This window comes from Stegastes partitus, unplaced genomic scaffold, assembly GCF_000690725.1.
Source record: "Stegastes partitus isolate 25-593 unplaced genomic scaffold, Stegastes_partitus-1.0.2 Scaffold181, whole genome shotgun sequence".
Classification (NCBI taxonomy): Eukaryota; Metazoa; Chordata; class Actinopteri; family Pomacentridae; genus Stegastes; species Stegastes partitus.
The window spans coordinates 545759-565772 of record NW_007577912.1 but is presented as its reverse complement, the minus strand read 5'-3'; the positions used below and the strand labels follow the sequence as shown (position 1 = coordinate 565772).

The 20014-nt window shown below is 40.7% G+C and overlaps 1 protein-coding gene across 1 annotated transcript in view; it reads left to right on the top strand.

Moving 5' to 3' along the window:
- Positions 1-321: 321 nt before the first annotated feature.
- The window catches only part of stag1a (STAG1 cohesin complex component a), a 44023-nt gene continuing 24330 nt past the window's right edge, over positions 322-20014 (top strand). Inside the window, exon 1 of the mRNA XM_008280110.1 lies at positions 322-459. The gene's annotated coding sequence lies outside the window, so the exon portion shown is untranslated. The remainder of the gene's footprint in view (positions 460-20014) is intronic.

Genomic DNA, 20014 nt, shown 5'->3' with positions numbered 1-20014 from the left:
TGAATATTAAAGGCCTGTTTGTGAAGAAAAACAACAGGTGGGCTAATAATTATCTCTAAAGCTGTAATAATTGAATTGGGAGAGAGGGAGGGGAGGAGGGGGGAGTCTCTCTCTCTCTCTCTCTCTCTTTTCTCCCGTGCGCGTCCCCGTCCGTGTTGTGTTGGCGGGGTCTCGGGTCCCTCCCTTTCCCCGCGCTCGCCCCCGGGAGGCGCGTGCCCGCCGCGGCGGCCCGGTGTGTCCGCCAGGGGGCAGCTGTGTCTCGGTCTGAGGCTGCGCCGCTCCCGCTGCATCACAGAGAGGAAAATACCACCAGATGGCGGTTTAGGATTGCTGCTCTTCTCTCAAGGCGCGGTTCCGCTCGCACGGCCAATTTTCAATATTAAAATACGCACGATATTAAAACGAAAATCGATTTATTATCTCGGAAGGCGATAATCGATTTGGCGATGGTCGTTAAAGGTGAGTGCCTTGTGTTTTTGTCGTGTTTTGTGCGGCGGGAAGGGAGACGGAGCACAGATTAAAGATGGTGGACACAGACAGGGAAGACTGGTTGGTTGGGGGATGGGCGCTAGCGGCTAACGGAGGTGAATGTGCTTTCTCTCTCTTCCTCAGTTACAATATAGCCTAGCAGAGCCATTAGCTTGCGAGCTAGCCCCCCTCAAAAAAAAAAAATTTCGGCGAGACAACTTGCTAGGAGGGCAAGTGGCTGCCGCAGCGTCGGCCTGTTTTTAATGCCCCCCAAATTTCCATCCGGCGCCGGAGTTCGGCTTGTCAACAAATAAAGAGCCATGCGGTGTGACGTGTTTTCTTGCTCTTTGCAAGGCAGGATTCAGAGCATCACCTTCTCTCATTTGCACAGCCGTATTATGATCGTACAGTGTTGCCCTCCTGCCGTGCGGTGCTTTCTCCGCTCCGGTTTTGTCACCAGCTCAGATGCCACGTTGTTGTTGACATATTCAACCATTTTTTTTGCACACAATGTGAGATATAAACGTGTTGCTACTTTTTTCTCTCTCTCTCTCCCCTCCTCCTCCTCCCTCTCTCTCCCTCTCTCTCTCTCCCTCCGTGTCAACATCAGCATCCCGTCTTTGCCTTCAAGTTTTTCCAGAGTAGTGGGGTGACTTTTCACGTGTCTTAATAAACATGTTGCTTTTATGTGAAACAATGACAGCACGTGGATGGTTTTGATGTGAAGCTGCAGGACGGACTCCCGCATGTTAAACGGGATTATTATGGCGCTTCTTTCACCTTCCCGCCCCCTTCTGTGCGGGAAGCAGGCAAACACTGAGCGGGGAAACATGAGTCACATTAGGGGGGATGGGCTCCACCAGCCACCCCTACAGGTTTAGACGGGCTCCGGCTCCCCTCCCACACTGACCCCTGTGCTGCCCGCCCTGTGCGGTGCAGTCAGGGGGGGGCGGATCGTTAGTAGCGGGTCAGAGTGCCTCCTGGCAGTTTGCATGAATCTCAGATTGTTGCATAACTGCTTTGTTTACAGTCAGCCATGTGATTTTTTTCTCATGCAGGCTGTCTTGGATTGCTATCTGCAGCCCGCTCGCCTGCCAACTTGTCTTCCATTATCACTCAGTGTTTCCACGCCACACTGCACAAGTCACATTTCATTTTATCCCGCAGAACAAGTTAAACATTGTGAGAATTGCATGTGTTGATTATTCAGCCTTCTGCTCTCTAGAAATAGTTTTTAGCCCGGCTGTGCTATTGACACAGTTTCAAATTTGTTGGAAAATGTATAAGATCTTATGGGTAATTGATTTAGAAGGACCATGTTGACCCAATAACCATTTTATGAATGGACTGGAACAGTTGTTTTGCAGAAGCACATAATATAGAGGTAGCTGATGTGTATATAGAATTATAATAAATCACAATATCAGAATATAACAATGTACAAAATAACTACTGGGTCATTAATTCAGTCAATTTTAAGTAATTAAACACGCACACACAAATGCCTGTTTCACGATTTCAGAAATGAATAGGCAACAGATTGAGTACTTCATCACATTATTACAAGAATCTGAAAATTACAATATTGCTGAAAGCAGTCATTGGTTTGCAACACTTAAAAAATGAGTCTAATACATCCAGAAATACTAAAATGACAAATATATGCATGTCACATTGTGAATTGTCTCATTTTCTACAGCTTGCATTATGTTGAGTGTAGCTTTTTATTTTATACTCTATTTTACACAAACATCCACAAAGGAGCAATCTGAGGCAAACAAGTGACCTGCTAGAGGTTTTTATTTTTTTTGTTCTTTTTGAATTTCCAGTTTCAGTCACTTGACTAATGTTTAGCATTATTACAACAGCGCCCTGACCTTTTCTACTGTATTGCTAACTGTAAACTTGTTTTCCCATAAATTTATTTTAGTGTCTTACTCAAAGAAATCTATTCCCAACTAAATTGTATTTTGGGATTTTTTCAGACGTGGGACTGGGAAAACTTTGCTCCTATTTGAATCCAGCTCCATAAATTCGTGACTACACCTCTCAAAGTAAATTTGAATGATCTGTCATGCTACTCGTTTGTTCCATTATTGCCATTCTTTGGCGTTGTCATGTCAATTTTGATCTGACACACATTTAGACACATCATAACTTGTGTCTCTTTTCCATGTGAGGCGTCACAGCAGGCCTCATGTTTTGATGACAGAGCGCATAGTAGTAACGTTGCACTACAGAGCTTGTTTACTTTCCCAGCAAGGGACCCATATAGACTGTTATCTGTTGCTGTAGTAGTCTGACTCACTAAAACAAACATTTGAAGTTGTACCACAGGTGTCTAGTGTAAAAAAAAACTATCCACTGCTTGTTTTGCTAATAGGAATCTATAAAGTTGGCCTGCCGCCAAACAAGTGCTCTGTTTGGGTTTGTAATGAAGGCCTCTTCTATGAACAAAATATCGGTAAATAGTGTCATCGGTGATGGATAAAAACCCATCTTTAAATATTCACACAGTCTTCACTCCTGTTTACGGAATGCAGTGATGAATATTCAGCTCTGTCCTTGCCTTGGGCTTGGGAATGAAACAGTTTGAAGCTGACATTCAGTGACATTTCTTGCGCAACTTTCCAAAGGTGGCCGATGCGAAGAGCATTGTTATTGTTTCAACCTTCAGATTACACAGAGGGGTTAACAGAAATAATCCCTCCTCCTTCCCCTATCCCTTGAATCGCTTGGCTCTTTGCCCTGGCTCTTCTAATAGAAAGCATTTAAAGGATCACATAATGGCTCTCATTAGTAGTAGACACACATATGCAGTGTCTTGTAATTTTAAAGGTATTAATAGGAGCGATGATTATGTAATAGATATTTGTTTTCCGGTGAACTGGTTTCAGGCAGCTTCTGTTGAGAATAGCTAATGAATGGCTCTATGTTGCATTGGTCCTAATGATGGCAAGGTACTGTGATTACCTGAAACCTCCATATATACAAGAGTTTTCTTTTAGACCTTGAATCAAAGTGTAAAGAGCAAGCCTGGATTCTGTATTACGAAAGGTGCCATTTGATAGTTGCTTAGCCTGAGGCTCTCGCCACTCAGCTGCAGTGTGCTTTGTGTTAGAGCCATATGCTTATAATGATACAGCTCAGGGGATTATGTAATGGGTTTGACATTTGTCGGAGCTTATTACACGCTGCCGTTGATTCTAGATGTTGGCTATAGAAAGAGTGATATTTCCAGTTCGTTGTTGTCCAGCTTTTTGGTGGTTTTCAGTGCAGTCAAAAGGAAAAGCAAACGTATTCCTGCCGTCTGCCCTCATTAGTCTGTTTGAAACTCTGCCTGTTAATGCTTTGGCCATATAACACCTCTTTAAGTGGTGAAACCAAACATTGTAGTGATACAGAGACAATTCCACCTTCATTTTTATGCAAGATAATAGAATAAATTGCATATACATGGGTGCATTTGGTGCAATGCTCTGCACTTAACATACCAGCAGTTTCAGAGGTCTATGAAGATGCAATGGAATGACATTTATATTGTATGCAAAAATTAAACAAGCATATGCACCTTAAGTTACATTATGTGGCTACACTAGTGTGATGAAGCCTTGCAGCCTGCTCGTGTCAATATGCAAATGACACTGCAGACAATTTTGCAAAGTAGTGTAGTCACCCCTGGCTTGATTGAGGCTTTCCCCGTCGTGTGGTTTCCTGTTGTGTAATTATCCGCATTGCTGTTGTCAAAGACCTGTTGACTGTCACTTCTCAGTCGAAGTCAGGAACGAGGTTGCCGTAAAACCAAGTTGACTTTGTCGGCTCATGGTGACATGCGGTTGCAGGAGGTCTGAATAATTTGTGAGCCTTCTTCTGAAGAAGCAACTTAGAAAGCAGAGAGAGTATAAATCATATCCGAAGCATGATACACAAAGGTAGTTGGATATGCCACCAGTTTCGACTTGAAACATGAAGTTGTCCTCTTTTTTTTTTTTCTTTGCACCGGTGGCAGATTGTTTCTCTTCTTGAAATGACAACACTGTGTGGAGTCTAGTTTCAGTGGTTGGACCTGGTGAATAGTTTCATTTGTGTGTTGTGTTTCAGCGCAATATGCACATTCGTTGGCAGCATAAACAACATTATGTGCAGTCTCATTAAACAGACATTAAAACCACAGTACAGGTGCACGGGAAATTCAGTCGCATCGCATTTTATTAGTTTGGATAGTATTCTGTGAACCTCAAAGAATTTCATTCACTGAAAGATGTGCAGTTGGGGGGCACGATGATAGATGCTTTAAATAATAATATAGAATGCCTTCAGTTGTTCCAATGTAAATTCATAATTCAAGAAGCTGCAGAAATATCAGAGCCCACACTACAAGGGAGAAACAGACGGCACAAGTTTTTATCAGTCGCAGCACTGACAAAGTAAGCGGTGGTAGAAAGAATTTTATTTGAGAAAATGTTGATCACTGGTTTTCTTAACTTTGTAAGTACAACATTGGAACTTTTCCAAGCTCAGACTAGACAATATAGTCATTGTACTGTACCAGCTGATGGCCACAACATCAACTAAAATATTTCTATTTCTAATATCGCAGGGTTTTCCTATTACAGTTACTGTCGCCCTTTTAACCACTGGCATAACCATGCAAAGCTGAGTGTGCTAGAAGTTGCCACGCTGATTGGAAAGATAATTGCATGTTGTCAGCCAACGCAGTAATGCAGTGCTGACATAATGAATGGTCAGATAACACAATGACAACAGATTCTGTGTTCATTACCAGAAGGCAGGCTATTTTTGTATCCAGAGGTTATTTGTTTAAGGAATGCTCTTCAGCTGTCAGGTTACGCACTAATGATCCTAGGTGTGTTGTGTTGTGTTTGTGTGTGTGTTGGAGGTGTGGGATCCCTCGCTGGTATTCCTGCATGGCTCAGTAGTTGCCAGGCTGAGCAAGCTGCTTTCACCTGCAGTGTGTTTGCTGATGCAGACCAGCTATCTGTCATTGACTACCACTAGTTGTTTTTTAAGAGTCGAGAATAGGGAAAATGGTACCAAGGATTCGCTTTCCAAAGTCCAGGCACGTCTTTGTCTCTATCTGCCCACTGCCTTTTACTAAGGAAATTTTCTTGCGTGCAATCTGACAGAAACGTACTTAGACTTTTAGTGCAAATACACGCTTCAGCATCTTTAGTTGATCCCTGGTTTCTTACACAGCTTTCCTACATGTGCAAAATTAAGAAGGAGTTATTGTTGTTGTTGTTGTTTGTTTTTTTTCATCATAAATGCCTTTAAATGAGGCCGATTCAAAGTCTCTGGCATTAAATAATTATAGTTAACCTTACAGTGTGTCTACATCAAGGCCGTTTCAGCAGCATTTCTTAGTCATCTGTCTTATGTGTATGTGATGGAACAGCAGGCAGCATTGTGGCTTGTATTTTACTGCAGCAATATGTCCGTAAGCAACCCGAGGTGTACTTTCTCTACTCTTTAAGTCTGTTTTCCTGCATTTTATGTGCAAAACTACTTGTTGTGTATTAAGCTGAGAGCGCATCCACAACAGCTGCTGCACTTTTGTTCATGTGTTCTACACCTTCTGTATAGACAAGACTTTACGCTGATCTTGCCAAAGAGATTTGGAAGTGAACATTTACCCACTAGATAGGTTCCACTGGTTCTTGAGTATTTACATGTTTTGTAGTTTTAACTCAAGCTGATTTGACAGCTGCAGTTACTAAATAGATTATAGATAAAACACAAGCTGATAGGCAATGACGAATTTCAAATGTCTAAACCAGCCAACATGAACACTGTTTACTGGTTCAGCCTTAATGAATTTAAAATGCAAAAGGAGTATTTCTTCCCATTAGTCTTTTGACTCTTGATGATTTCTTCTTTTATTTACTGAACTGGCATAATAAAATACAATGGGCAGTCAGGACACCATTTTTCACACCACAATCTACAAAACAAGACAAGAAAAAACACAAATTGATTTTGTAAATAATGAAATGAATAATAATCAGTAACCAGCGCTTAATTTTTAATACAGTACAAGTCGTTCATTCAATGTTAAAATAAAACATCTGCACTCCAACTGATGTGAGAGGTTTTGATGTGCATTGACAATGTGTCTCAGTAAAAAGTGCCTATTTTTCTTGGACTGTCTTTAATTTAATTGTGTAATTAATAGGGATGGGACTTCAGCACGTTAATTATGATTAATTAATTACAACAAAAATAACGTGTAAAAAAATTTGTCACTATCTAGGAGTGCTAGCGCTAACAGCTCCGTCGGTTTCTGTGATCGCGACAACATGTTTTGCATTCAGGTGGTACCGTAAGCTCGATGTGCTTCGGTGGTATGCAAAGTCTTTTATGCACAAGTTGCACAAAACCACGCTCTTGTCAAAGTTTCCATCAGGCAGTTTTTTTAAAGTGAAACTTACCCTCCATCAGTCTAAGCAATGCACTCTCATTGGATTCCTCCATATTTGTTGTTGTTAGCGTAGCGCTGATGCATCTTGTGCATCAGTGTGATTGGTGGACCATGAAATTGGGCACTGACAAACGTTCTGTGTTGCCTGGATGCAAACTGCGATTAAATGCGTTAATTTTTTAGCGCGTTATTTTTGTTGTAATTATTTATCGTAATTAACGCTTTAAAGTATATTATGGGTGGGGCTTTAGCGCGTTAATCAATGCAAAAATAACGTGTTGGGACTTTAATGCGGTATTTTCACATTAATTAATGCGTTAAAGTCCCACCCCTAGTAATTAATCATAATGCCTCAAACAGACTTGAATTTTACAGATGACGCCCTCAAATTGTAGTTAATTTTTGTCTAAGTTTAAGAACATCACAAGGTCTTTGAGCCAGTGAGATGGTTTTGTGGGTAAATGCTGACTCCCCCATCTTCTACCACAGTAGTGTTATAGGTACCAATAATGGTGCAAAGGCATTTGTTTTGGTCTTAGTCATTGGATGACCTGGTATTACTGCAAAAATGGCCATTTCTGCAGAAAGTGTAAACACAGACTTTAAAGCCTTGGAAAGATGTTTGGAAATAGCAGCCCACTAGCCTTGGACAACACGTGTGTTATGTTTGCTGGAGACATTTTGCATCTATCGCAGGCGACTGTGACTCTGGAATATATTTTTCAGAGTTTGGAGTGTGCAAGATAGATGTGATGGACAGCCTTAAACTGAGTCAGATTAAGCTTGGAACAAGATGCAGTCATTCAGTTGATTGGATGGCCAATCTTTGTCACTTTTTTTGACTGATGAGTACGTTTTGCATCCAACACTAGTTCATGATGCTTAACTTAGATTTGAAGTATTTAACATTTAACAGTGTTTTTGCTTTTTTAAAAATTGTAAATTCTTTTTCCACTATTTTCTTTGATGCATAGACGACTGTAATAGATCACAAAGCTTAACCACACAGTGGCTTGTTTCTTTGTATTTCAAAGCATAGATTTTGTTCTGCATTATATCACAGTGTAAATAGATCAGTCGGGCTCTAACAGTGAGATGTAAATCCATGGAAACTGGACCAAAATAACACAATATAGGATGACACAGACACAAACTTTCTTGTCTCTGGCAGCACAATAGGTGAAACATTACTCTGTTGTTATTTCCATCACTTGAGAAACATCCAATTACATTTACAAAGCGGTGGCGTTTTCGCTCGTTACAGCTCAGATTCTTTGGAAGGAATAAAATCAGGGTCCATTTGCAACAAAAATATGAGGGTTTTTTTTTCTGGGAGTGCTTTTCCAATTAAATAATTGATTAAAGGAGACGATTTACGAAACAAGTCACGTTTTGCAGTAGTAGTACAGTAGCCAGACTGAATCCAATGCTGTAATTTGCTGTCAGTTTTCCACTTTATGACCCAGAATTACAGAACGTTTTGATGGATGTGTCAGTGTGCATCATCTGCCTTCTGCTTTTAGGGCAGTTAGGAGATGCTGGTCCCGCCTGTGATTGGATATTGCTTGTTCCGTTGGCGCTGACAGCAGTTCATTTTTACATCAGCACTGTAGAGTCGAGCTTTGTAGACTGGAACACCTTATTAAAGACTGAGCCTCAGACAGTCGGCTTAAAGAAACGACTGCCCACAGCACTTCTCTCACACTGAGTGCAGGAGAGAGTTCAAGGTGGCATGAAAAGTGGCGGAAAAGATCCATTCACATTTTTATAAGGAGACGCTTAGCTGACAGTGTTGGAAACAACTAAATAAAAACAGCATCGACATTGTGCGCAAACAATCATGGAAATGGTTTGTTTACCATCCTGTCCCCATTTGCCCTTTTATATTCAGCTTGTAGAAAAGAAAAGATAAGTTGTTTATAGATACGAGGACATTTTAAGTGTTTATTTGTGAAGAGTCATCGAAGTGGATGCCTGCATACAACCAAAAAATAGGAAAACAGATGTATTAATGCAAAAATGTTGGAAACTGTGTACTTGCTGATAAATACTAACACTTGTATCCATGTTCTCAAAGTCACATACAACTGGATTATAGTATAACATTTGTTCAAGGCTTATGTTGATGTTGCTTCACATTTCAAGTTGCCAATAGCAACTTTTACACAGGTTGGTGGTAATCGCATTGCTTTGCAGATGACTGACCAGTGATAATTAGGCTGTACACATGGAAACACTAAAATGGAACTAGGGGAATAACAAAAAAACATAGATGAGAGAGAATTAAACACAAGAACACTACAAAAGCAGCCCACTATAATACACGATGGATGTAAAATATTCTAAAGTTTGAAGGTTGGCTTTTAATTTTCTATTTAAAAGTATCAACATTGTCAGATCACAGGGCAGGCTGATTCAATAACACAGGGCGTACAAACCAAAAGCTGCCTCTCCAAATAGTCTGCATTTGTCAGTTTCCTAATCCCTGGGTGGAAAGAATTTTCTTCCAGAGCATCGGCCAACAGTATAATAGTCAAGAGAAAGTCTTGGATTTGCATAAACATTGATTGAGAGGTGTGAAATGAATCTCTGGCTTCTCCGGGAGTGCAGTCCATGTTTTTTATTAATGAAAAAAAAAAGAGATGATGATATATTATTGATTTCTTTTTGCAGCATGATAGTTTGTCTGCTGTTTCAAACACAGTTAGAGATCCTGCCTATCGAGACTCCAGGGGTTGATGTCTGGGAGATAAGTAAATTCTCGCCTTGGCTTGGGACGGATTTCATTTGTTATTTACGTTCAGAGCAGCCAGATCTAAATTTGGCACCAGACCTGCAAATCCTTAAGGTGTCATTTATACAGGCGAGGTTAACAACCGGCTTCTAGCAACAGCAAATACCACCTCCTCAGCATCAGCTGCGGCAGCGTTCGTCTCAGCGGTCAGTGCTATTTGTACACAGTCTTACTTAATATTGATTCACTGGCTTGTGCCAAGTCAATTCTCCGGCTGTAGAGTGGAAAATGAAGTGGTCACAAAAAAAAAAAAACGAGAATTGCAGCAAAGCGAGCTGCTCGACGGAGCTTTCTCACGGGTCTGGAAATAGTTTGGCACATCTTTAGCGGTATTGCAAAGTCTCGCGAAATGTGATGCATAAAAAGTGGAGTCTGGAAAAGTATTTTAGCACATAAAAAGTGAAAAATGTCTTGGATCAGTTGTGAGATTGTTCAATTCTATTGATTTCATGTGAATCTGATGGAAGCTGAGATGTGACGGGCTGGATTTACTGATGAGACGTTTGTTTTTGGTTTTGTTCTCTACCCTGCACGGAGACATCATTAGTTTACCCATCTGCTCTTTGGGCCTGTGTGCGCTGGATTAAGGGGTTTCCCTGCCCGCACTGGCCGACTCAAACAGATTATTTACCCATAAACCTCTTTCTTATTCCCTAGTGACTGGATGCTATCTCCACAGCATTATCCACATACAAAGCAAACAGTCCAACACAGTGTCAGAGAAACACATTGGAAACTGATTCATAAAATTGTTGTGAGTTGTATTCGAGGTTGGACCAGCTTTGTCTAGTACGGTACCCGATGGGCTTTAGCAGTGCTTAGACATCATCACTCTTTGGCTAGAGTCAATATCAATGCACTTAAATGTGATTTTTTTTGATCGTAGAAAAATTCTTCATATATACAGTGCATTTGAACTGGTTCTGGAGACAGGTGCTGTGTCACACCTTTGCTCAGTTCAGTCCTCTTTTCACTATAATAAGAAAAATAATTAAGAATAGAGCTGTGAAATGCAATAACGGTACGAGGCATGCTTCTTAATCAAGCATTAGTTTTGCAGTCGCATTGATGACTTGGTGATGTATCCTCTCTGAATATCGTGCAGTATGATGCCTCACAGACTGTTTTCCTCTTTTGCCTTCAGCGTGTGAAATGTGAATGTATAAAATATAAGAATTTTCGTTCGTATCGTGACTCATCCAGTGGTTCACATCGCTTATCTCAAGTGATGATTTATCTACATGTTCTGTGTTGACAGCGCGTGTTGATTTTCCTCTTGGGCTTCTTGTAATAGGATTGACTAAGCGGTCTCTCGTTCTTGGCTTTGGACTTTTACACCAATCGGGCCTGGCAACCACCACGAACGGCTATAATAGTACTGCAGCTCTGAAGTGGGGATGCAAATAGGTCTGCAGCGAAGAAATATTTTGATCATATGTTGATTTGCTGATACTATCTCACTTGATCTATAGATTACTTGAAAAACTCTTAAGACATCAGCTCCGTTGGCCTATTTTGACCGACTAAAATCCAAAATATAAGCAGCAAAACCTCACATTTTACAAGCTGCAACGAAAGAAGCGTTGATGTTTTTGCCTCAAAGATGTCTGATTGTTTATCAGGATAGTTGTTGAGTGATTTTGTGTTGATCAGCCAATTAGTTCACTAACCTTTTCAGGTCGAGATACAACTACATCTGCTTCGATACATCTACTACTTGCATCTAATAAATCATTTTTCTTTTCTTTTCTACTGGATGTGTAAATTCTTGTATATATTTGTATATATTTGTCTGATTATCTTGTTGTATTTTTTATTATTATTTATTGGATTTTGTTCTTTTCTTTCTTTAGTTATTTTACTTTATTTTATTTTATTTTTTAGTTTTCCTATTTCTATTATTCGTGCAAATTCCTAGGGCGACACCAACAGCCAAAACCAAATTCCCTGTATGTTGTGGACGTATTTGGTCATTAAAGCTGATTCTGATTCTGATTTTTTTAATCATTTGTCAAACATAATGAAAAAAGTTAAAGTCAACACATTGTTCCTTTAATTTTTTTTCAATTTAATTTACTATTTAAACACAATGACTACATAGTTAACTTGGTGTAAAATGGTAAATCCTCTGCAAGGAGCTGTAACTGTATTTTTTAAATTTATATTTTAGCAGTGATGTAAATGTCATCAACTACCCGTTCTTGTAATTTGACTAATTGATCGATGGAATTCACCGCTCTGAAGTAATGATCTCTTTACCATATATCGTCTAAGACACTTTCCAGCCCCTTGTAGACGGAGCTAACGCGCTTTTCTCATGTGAAGAGTCTCAAAACGTTATTGAATATACTGCTCGCTAAGAATCCAGCCAGTCGCTGTTATCTCTTCTAGATAGTCTCTTTCTCTTTGTCTTGCCATTTGTCACCTAGCTGAGATTTGCATACTCTTACCTCTTTGAAGCTGTGTTTTAAACCAGCCATCTGCTTCAGTCAAAGCTCACTGGCCTCTTCTTCTGATTCCCTGAGCTGCTGTCTGTATCTGGCCAGTCATTATTCCTCATCCTCAGCTTGCCTGTACATTATTGCTACATAACAGCAGTGTTTTTTTTTTTTTCTTCCTCCTGTGCTTTGACATCTGCCTGCTCGGATTAACAGGCTACTCCCGCTCCTGTGAAATCTTCGACGTGCCACTAGATGATTAGGAAGTAATAATGGGTGTGAGGACTAATGGCCTCCGCGAGGAGTGTGTGACTGTGTGTGTGTGTTTGTGTGTCCTGCCCTCGTCCTCCTCAACTCTCTATTAGAAGTGAATATGAGGTAGACTGAAAATCTGGGCCAAGGTGAGAGAGGGAGCCCAGACGGATGAGAGAGGAGCAAATTAGTCTCTTTCGACTCCACTCCCTCTCCTGCCGCTCTCCCCCCCTCCAACCTCCTCTCTGAGCTGCTGTCACACTTTCTCCCTCTTTTCCCCACCTCCTCCTCCCATTTGCCCCTTCACTCCCCCTCTCTAAACCTTCCCCTCGTCTCCCCCCTTTTCACTCTCGCGGCTCCATTTTGCGTCGGCTGCAGCCAAGCAGGCAGCCATTGCACACAGAGGGGGAGAAACATTCATTGCCTCTTCCCTGCCTCATCTGTCTCTTTTATGCTGCTCCATAGTGCTGCCCTTTTTTCTCTCTCTCTCTCTCTCTCTCTTATGATCTATTTATCCTTTATTCACAGAGGTAGTTCTCAAGAGATTGGGGGGGGGGGAAATCTATTTTTCAGCAGAGATTTTATCAGTTTGTGCAGTTCACACAGCATCCTTCCCCTCCCCTCCTCCTTTGCTAAGATCAGGCTTTGTGTGCTGCAGAGAATGAGCGTACAGTAGTTTGTGGCAATAACAGATGGCTGTGTGTTTGCGAGAGTGCGCGCGCGTGTTTGTGCAGCAACACGACTACGTGTCTGACTGTGACTTTCTGTGTCGGATGGGTAATCTCCCGTGTGACATAATCATAATCTGGTTAAACCAGACGGCCACAGTTGGCCTCAAGGCTGCTCCACATTATAAGGCCGAGGCTCTTTGGTCTCCGTATGTATGGAGGCTGGCAGCATGATAAAGTGCAGTTATTGTCTTGGTGGTTCAGCTTGTAGTTGTGGCCCAGAGGGACCGACTGTGGTTCAAGCTCACAAGTCAGGCTCCGATTGGCCTTCATTGTGGAGAGGCTTTAAAGGCTTAAGAGCTTGCTGATTTTTTTTTTTTCCTGTGCTGTAGTTGAGAGTTGTTGTTGTGACATTCCTACTGTTTGTTTTGGCTCGATTTAAAAGCCGGGACTTATTCCCCACACTTGTTAGAAGAAAAAAAAAGACAACATAATGAGAACTTTGGTTAATTAAATCACATCAAAGCAACTTATTTTGACCTCAGAAACCAGCGATTTCCAACGAAAACTCCACTGTACACTACCTGCATTGCATCACACTGACAAACAGAATCCAACCAGCCCTCTGGCAAACATAGTGGAGCATTTACTAGCTTGAGCGCCTGATATTTATTTATTTCAGCCTACTATTATATGAGATGACAAACCAACTAATACTCATGTTAGAAACGGCAGCATATTAATGTGTAAATGCAGCCGAACAGCCGATCAGTTATTAAAATGGTTGCCAGTAAATTTTCTGATCATCAACTGATTGATTACTTGTTGTTGCAGCTCATGTGCAGTCAGGAGTAAACATTAGCAGCTATACTCCTTAAATGCAAAGGTTTAAAAGCATCTCTTTGTCTTGGCAAATGTTTCTAGGATCTGTAATGTTAAATACGATTGACTGAGTGGCTCTTATACTTGGCTTTGTTACCCCAACCAGGCCTGGCAACCACCACAAACTTCCGTAGATCCTATGGGAAGAGCTGTTTCACAACAAGAATTCATAAAACCACAACTCTTAAGCAGGGATTCAAGTCGGGCTGAAAATAAAGAATATTTTCATAATATGTTGATATGCTGATATTATCCCAATTATTGACTAATCACTTGGCCTGTTAAACAAATGGAAAAACTCCAATATGACAGATTCATTGGTGTTATTTTTACCAACTAAAACCCAAAATATAAGCAGCAAATCATTAACATTTTTGTAATGACATATTATTCACTTGTCGATTCCCGTGTCTGGCCATAAACAAATTTATTGTCGTTACATATTTGCCAGGGAAGAAAAAGAATGCAGTTGTGGCAGTACAGTCATGTCTTAAATGTGTATATTTTCCCTTCTACTGAGGCGCCCTTTAGCGAAGCAGTGATATAATGTAGTTTAAAAGCAATATGGATGATTAACTTGTGGCCGACACGGTTGCTCTTCCCTGCATTTATCTTATATCAGTTCTAACTCAAGGTTCTTGAACTGAGCAGAAGTTACGTAGGTGTATTTCATTTATTTTTTCTCATGGGGTTGCAAAGGTGTTAACATCACCCGGCAGGTGTTCGTCTTAATGCATCATATGAGCTCACACACCTGTTTTCTGCCGTTTCTTTGAAAACGTGGCAATCACAGAACGTTCTTGAGAGTACATTTGAGATGTCGTGCAGTCACGTAAATTGAAGACATTGATTGTATGTGTTTGGCCTGTTGAAATTTCCTGTTTGTCGCTGGTTACTAGTACAGCACGTACAGGTTGCTGCCTGCTGTTATCATTGTTTCTGTTCCCTTTTTTTTTTTTTTTTTTTTTTTTTTTTACATGCACAGCAATTATTCTGCAAGTGTATTTCTACAAATGCTTTCTCATCTAACGTATTGTGTCTTGACTTCCTTTCTGGCATTGCCTCAAATGCTGTGCACTCAGTAGCAGTCATTTCATCTTGTACTTCACACGCCAACACCTGGCACGCTGGGAATATAAGTTCAAGACACGGTGTCGCACATTACAATATAAAGTTGGTTTGTGGCTGTATATGCGGCATTAATAGAAAGTTAGAAGAAAGAACGTTCCATATTTGCTTCCCGGTTTGAAGCCGGACGATTTAGTTAATTGAGAAGAAACAAATAAACAAGATAGAAGTCACACACAATAGGGGGTTTGCATGAAAGCAAAACTTAACAGAAGCCAGAACTTTTGTGTTCTTTTTTTTTTATAGTGGTTAGTTAATTAAAAATAATAGTGTGCTTTGTCTAAAAGGACTGTGTGTTTACACCACCATGAACAAAAGACATCATCTCTTATTTTATTCTTCTTACTTTCTACCACAAACAAGACACTTTTTGCAGACTGACCACATGATAGATATTAACCCAATATGTTGACACTTTTCCAACTCTATTTGTTCCTGGTTTTGGCCGTCATGCCCACCCACCACCTCCCCCCTCTGATGTATTTTGCAGATTTAAGCCATGAGACAGCCAGTCTGTTGCAATCAGATACCAGCATGTAGCAGAAGCACTAGCCTGTCTGATGCAGGCTTAAACATTATCAGAAAAAAAGAAACCATAGCTTGTGCATAGTTTGACAAGTTGAAATAGTCTTCGATGACTTAACTTTGGCATGTTTTAATAATCACACTTACATGGATCTCATTGGCCCTGCAGCTGCAGAATGTTAAAACTGAGTCACTTATTCAGAGTTGAACTGTTGCCTGGATGTTGGCCACCCGCCAGAGTGTTTTGTAGAACAGAAAAGTCCTCAAATTTACCAGTTTTCCTCCAGTGGTTTGTAATTGCAGGCGCTGTGCTATTATATTTAATTATAGAAGTTCATCATATGTCAGTTACAACCACTGATTGCCATTCACTGTGCTGCGAAGTCATTCCTGTGAGCACTTCTGCCGTAATTACATTTGTGCTGTAGCTCACAGCTTCTCACTGAGCCTTACGAGCATAATGCGAATGACCTTGTCCAATTGATTTCACAACATTCCAAATGCACAGTTTGACTATAGCAGGTTAAGGTTAATAACCTACTAGAAACACAGTTATTTGAGGTTGTCAGTTTTCGATTTCTGTCTTGTTTTTTTTTCTTCTTCTGCTGAACCACACAGGGAGATGCTACTGCTGTCTTCTTATTTCCAGCATTTTTTGTGCGCTGAAACAGGATTAATTGAAATCCTTTCAAAAGCGCAGACATATTTCATAATATTAGGGCTTTTTAATTTAATTAGTTGTCAGTGGCAAACCACCAGCCTTTGCAGTCTGTTGTGCACGATTCCTCTGTCGCCCAGAGTATTGAACATCAGTCTAACAGAAAAACTTTCATGCTGTAAAACAATGCTTCATTATTCTTGGGTCAGATATTTTATTCAACGTATAATTTGGCCAATTTTATTAAAGGCAGCTCTTTGTGTTTGTACTAAAAATGGCTTATTTAGTGAAAGAAATTGACAGATTTAAGAGACATTTTTTTAAAATTCTAAACAAGTCTGTGTAGAAAAACCTGTTTCAACTCAACACAGTGTTGTCGTCACATCGCTGGCCATAGTAGTAATGGTATAACAGTAATGTTGTTATCTGGGGCTGCGTTAAGAGTTGTTTTTGTTATTGATAAATGTGATGATTAGTGTCTCAACTGTTGCAACATTTCTTTTCTTTACAACCTAGAGCCAGTGGATGAGGGTTGCTTTTGCTTGACAAATTATGCAACTTATTAGAAAGTAGTTAACAATTTTCTGCCAACAAATAGTTTCAGCTCTATTATAAACCTTATTTAAGACCACAGAGTAAGAACAATCGAGCAAGCAGGGATTTCTGTGAGGAACTGGCTTTTCCTGATTTGGTCTCCAGCTCAGAACTACACATGAAGCTGACTTTTTACTATTTGATGTCTAAAGGGTTGTATGACACCTAACCAGGGGGACTACACATTTTTCTTCTTGTATAATTCAGGTATTTTTCCTTTAGGCATTCGTAGCAAAAAGCTATTTTCACCTCTGAGAGATGTCATTTGTTTATAAAAAGGTCTTTTTATGTCAACATTTTTTCATTTAACACTGCTTAAGAGCACTTTTTGTAAGTCAGCAGCATTATGCACATGCATTCAGCTGAGCAGCTCAAAGCACATTTGCTCAGCTTACTCAGGACACCGTGCCATTTTGACCTGCCGCCTGGAGGATTGACCCGCTCATTTCCCTATCATGTGATGATCCCTCAGGTCACTGGGTCCTCCAAGATTCAAGTTAATTGAATCCATTTAAATCCATCTAAGCTAAGCTACTCCGCTACCCTCGAGCGGCCGGCGTTCTCACTTGACACTGCGACAGCACTCTTGAGGGATAAAACACAGATGAGTGAAGCGTGGAGACACCTCGCCCTGCCTCCTTACGACATCTTAATGCCGTCATAAAGAGCGGTGTTAAAAGTAGATTGCAGCGACCACAGTCTGGCAGGAGGGAGGGGAGGCACGGAGCGCGGTTTACATTTACAGATAACAGCTGAGGCTGATTTGGGTCAAACTCTCCTCAAGCTGAAAGAGTTGAGACGAATTGTTTTCGAGAAAATAATGAGCGGTGAATGGCCGGCGCGTAGAAAATTACTCCATTTGAGGTCTTTACTGGTGATGTTGCTACGGAAACCGACATTGTAAAGTGTTTGCAGGGTTTAACTTCAATTTGTGCAGACAAAACGGTCAATTAGTTTTGAATAAGTCAGCCCGCCGCATTGTTGTCCAGACCACTTTTGAATACTGCCACAGAGAAAGGTGGAAAAGTTAATCTACTTCAGCCGTAGCTCAATGTAAAATCGACTCAGCAAGTCAGCTGCTGTAGTGTACAGAGACCGGAGAAACAAAGTTAAGCAGCTTTAGCGTGTGCCAGTCAGCTCTGCAGAGCCGAGCTTACAACTGCAATATAAAGAGAAAAATTCCTCTCCAGTTTTCTTTCAGCTAATTTTTTTTCCTCTGTAGTGCTTAAGTAAGCCAGTGGACAGTTTTCTGTGTAGTGGCTTTTGCGTTTCCCCAGCTTTTGTTTGCTTCAAGGCCAGCAGTTCTGCTTTAATAATGGACTCGTGGCTTCCAGTCTGCCTGAATGGCTTATTAATGTGAGGTTACATATAACTTATCACTTTAATATGTTTCAAGAGCTGAGGTATGGGAGCGCTGTGGCCTGCAGTTGTGTTGATTTTAATATGTGATTTCTTTCTTACTAAATGATTTCTGAGCATTAACAAACAACAGTTACACCCATCCTTCAATTCTAGGTATGTATTGTGTTGAATCTGATAAAAACATGCAGTTTATTGCTTCTTTTTTGGAATAATTGCGTATATTGTATTTATGGTGTCACTCGAGTTGTCCTGCATTTGTAATGAGGTTGTTGGGAATCCTTTGAACCCTTTGTCTTCTTGCTGAATCTCTTTGTGCTTTCACTGTCGTCTTGCTTTGATGTTTTGCTTTGTGCCATTTATCAACCTGAGGCGACACAAACACCATTAAAAAAAGGTTTATTATGAATGTAGTGTAATTAACGTGACAGTAAAGCCATTGTCTTGCTGAATCCTGTTTTTTTTTTTTTTTTTTTCTAAATTTCTTTCCTTCAGTCCATCATTCCCTTTGTTGTTTGTATTTCTGTCTTGGTGTACACTGACACTAATCCTTTTTTTAGTACATTTACATATTTCTTCCATGTGTGGCCCCATCAGGAAATGTTATTAACATTTACTACAATGTGGGATCGCTGTCTCATATCCTGTAACACTGACCTCACTCATCCACTTACACTCCTGGCTGGAACATTGAGGGAAGTACACATGTCCGGCCGGCCGTATGTCCTGCACCAGCCTGTCGGTTGCGCTGTAATATTGACCACAGAAGACAGAAATAGCATCCGGATTGGCTTCATCGATGGCAGCATATCGGATATATACAGTGTCTGAGTTACCAGTCTTTGCTTTTTCCTCCCTGATGTTATTAGTGGGGAATCCAGCCTTGTGTTTCTAATGTCTCAAACACGGCGCAGTTGTAGCCCACAGTGTTGGAAACGGGGACCCACCACACTACATCTCTGGAGATAATAGCCAATTATAGCAGATGCAGTACAGGTTATAGCTGTCAGAGCAATCGGCCAGTAGGGACCACGACAGCAGGAAGGTGCGTGTGGTGTTCTCTCTCTGTGTGTGTGTGTGTGTGTGTTAGCTGAGTTTTTAGGGGGGGAAAAAAATATGCAGCCACCAGCCTTTCCAGGAGGCATGCTGAACAGAATGCATTTGAAAGCGATAATCACCTTACTGGTACAACCTGCCCATGCCGCTTTGTAGTGTTTCAAAAACTTCGGAGCAATTACACAGAGTTGATTCTAGCTTTCTGAAGGCCAAACGCAAACTCTTGTTTGTGTGCCTTACCTTCATACTTTAAGCACTCGTGAATACACACCAAATCTGCAGCATATTCCATATCCACATGACTGAGACTGAATGCTGCTTTTTAAGAACCTGCATTGTTAACATTAGAGTCCAAACAAACATGTAAATTGGAACCACTAAAATACCTCAGCAGCACAGTAACACTATCACCCTGCCTGCACTACGCCCTCTATGAATACTTGCCATGATAACACCTTTGAACACAACTTGTCAATGCTGTAAAAACGCCATCAAGGATAGAGAGGGGAGAAAAAAAAGCAGTTCAAGTGAGGTCGAGGAGACTTTGCATTGAGAGTGTAGGGACAACTTGTTGGCCAGAACAAGGCTTGAACTCACAGCTTTAACACTGGTAGCACAAAGCTCCTACCAGCTGATCCACCTGGCTATTACTCTAACACAACCCAAAACAGACTCGTGTTTTGATCACAGAGGGACGATTGTTAACACTTGGACAGTCCCTATAGCCATTATTACCAAGAATTTTGAATTATA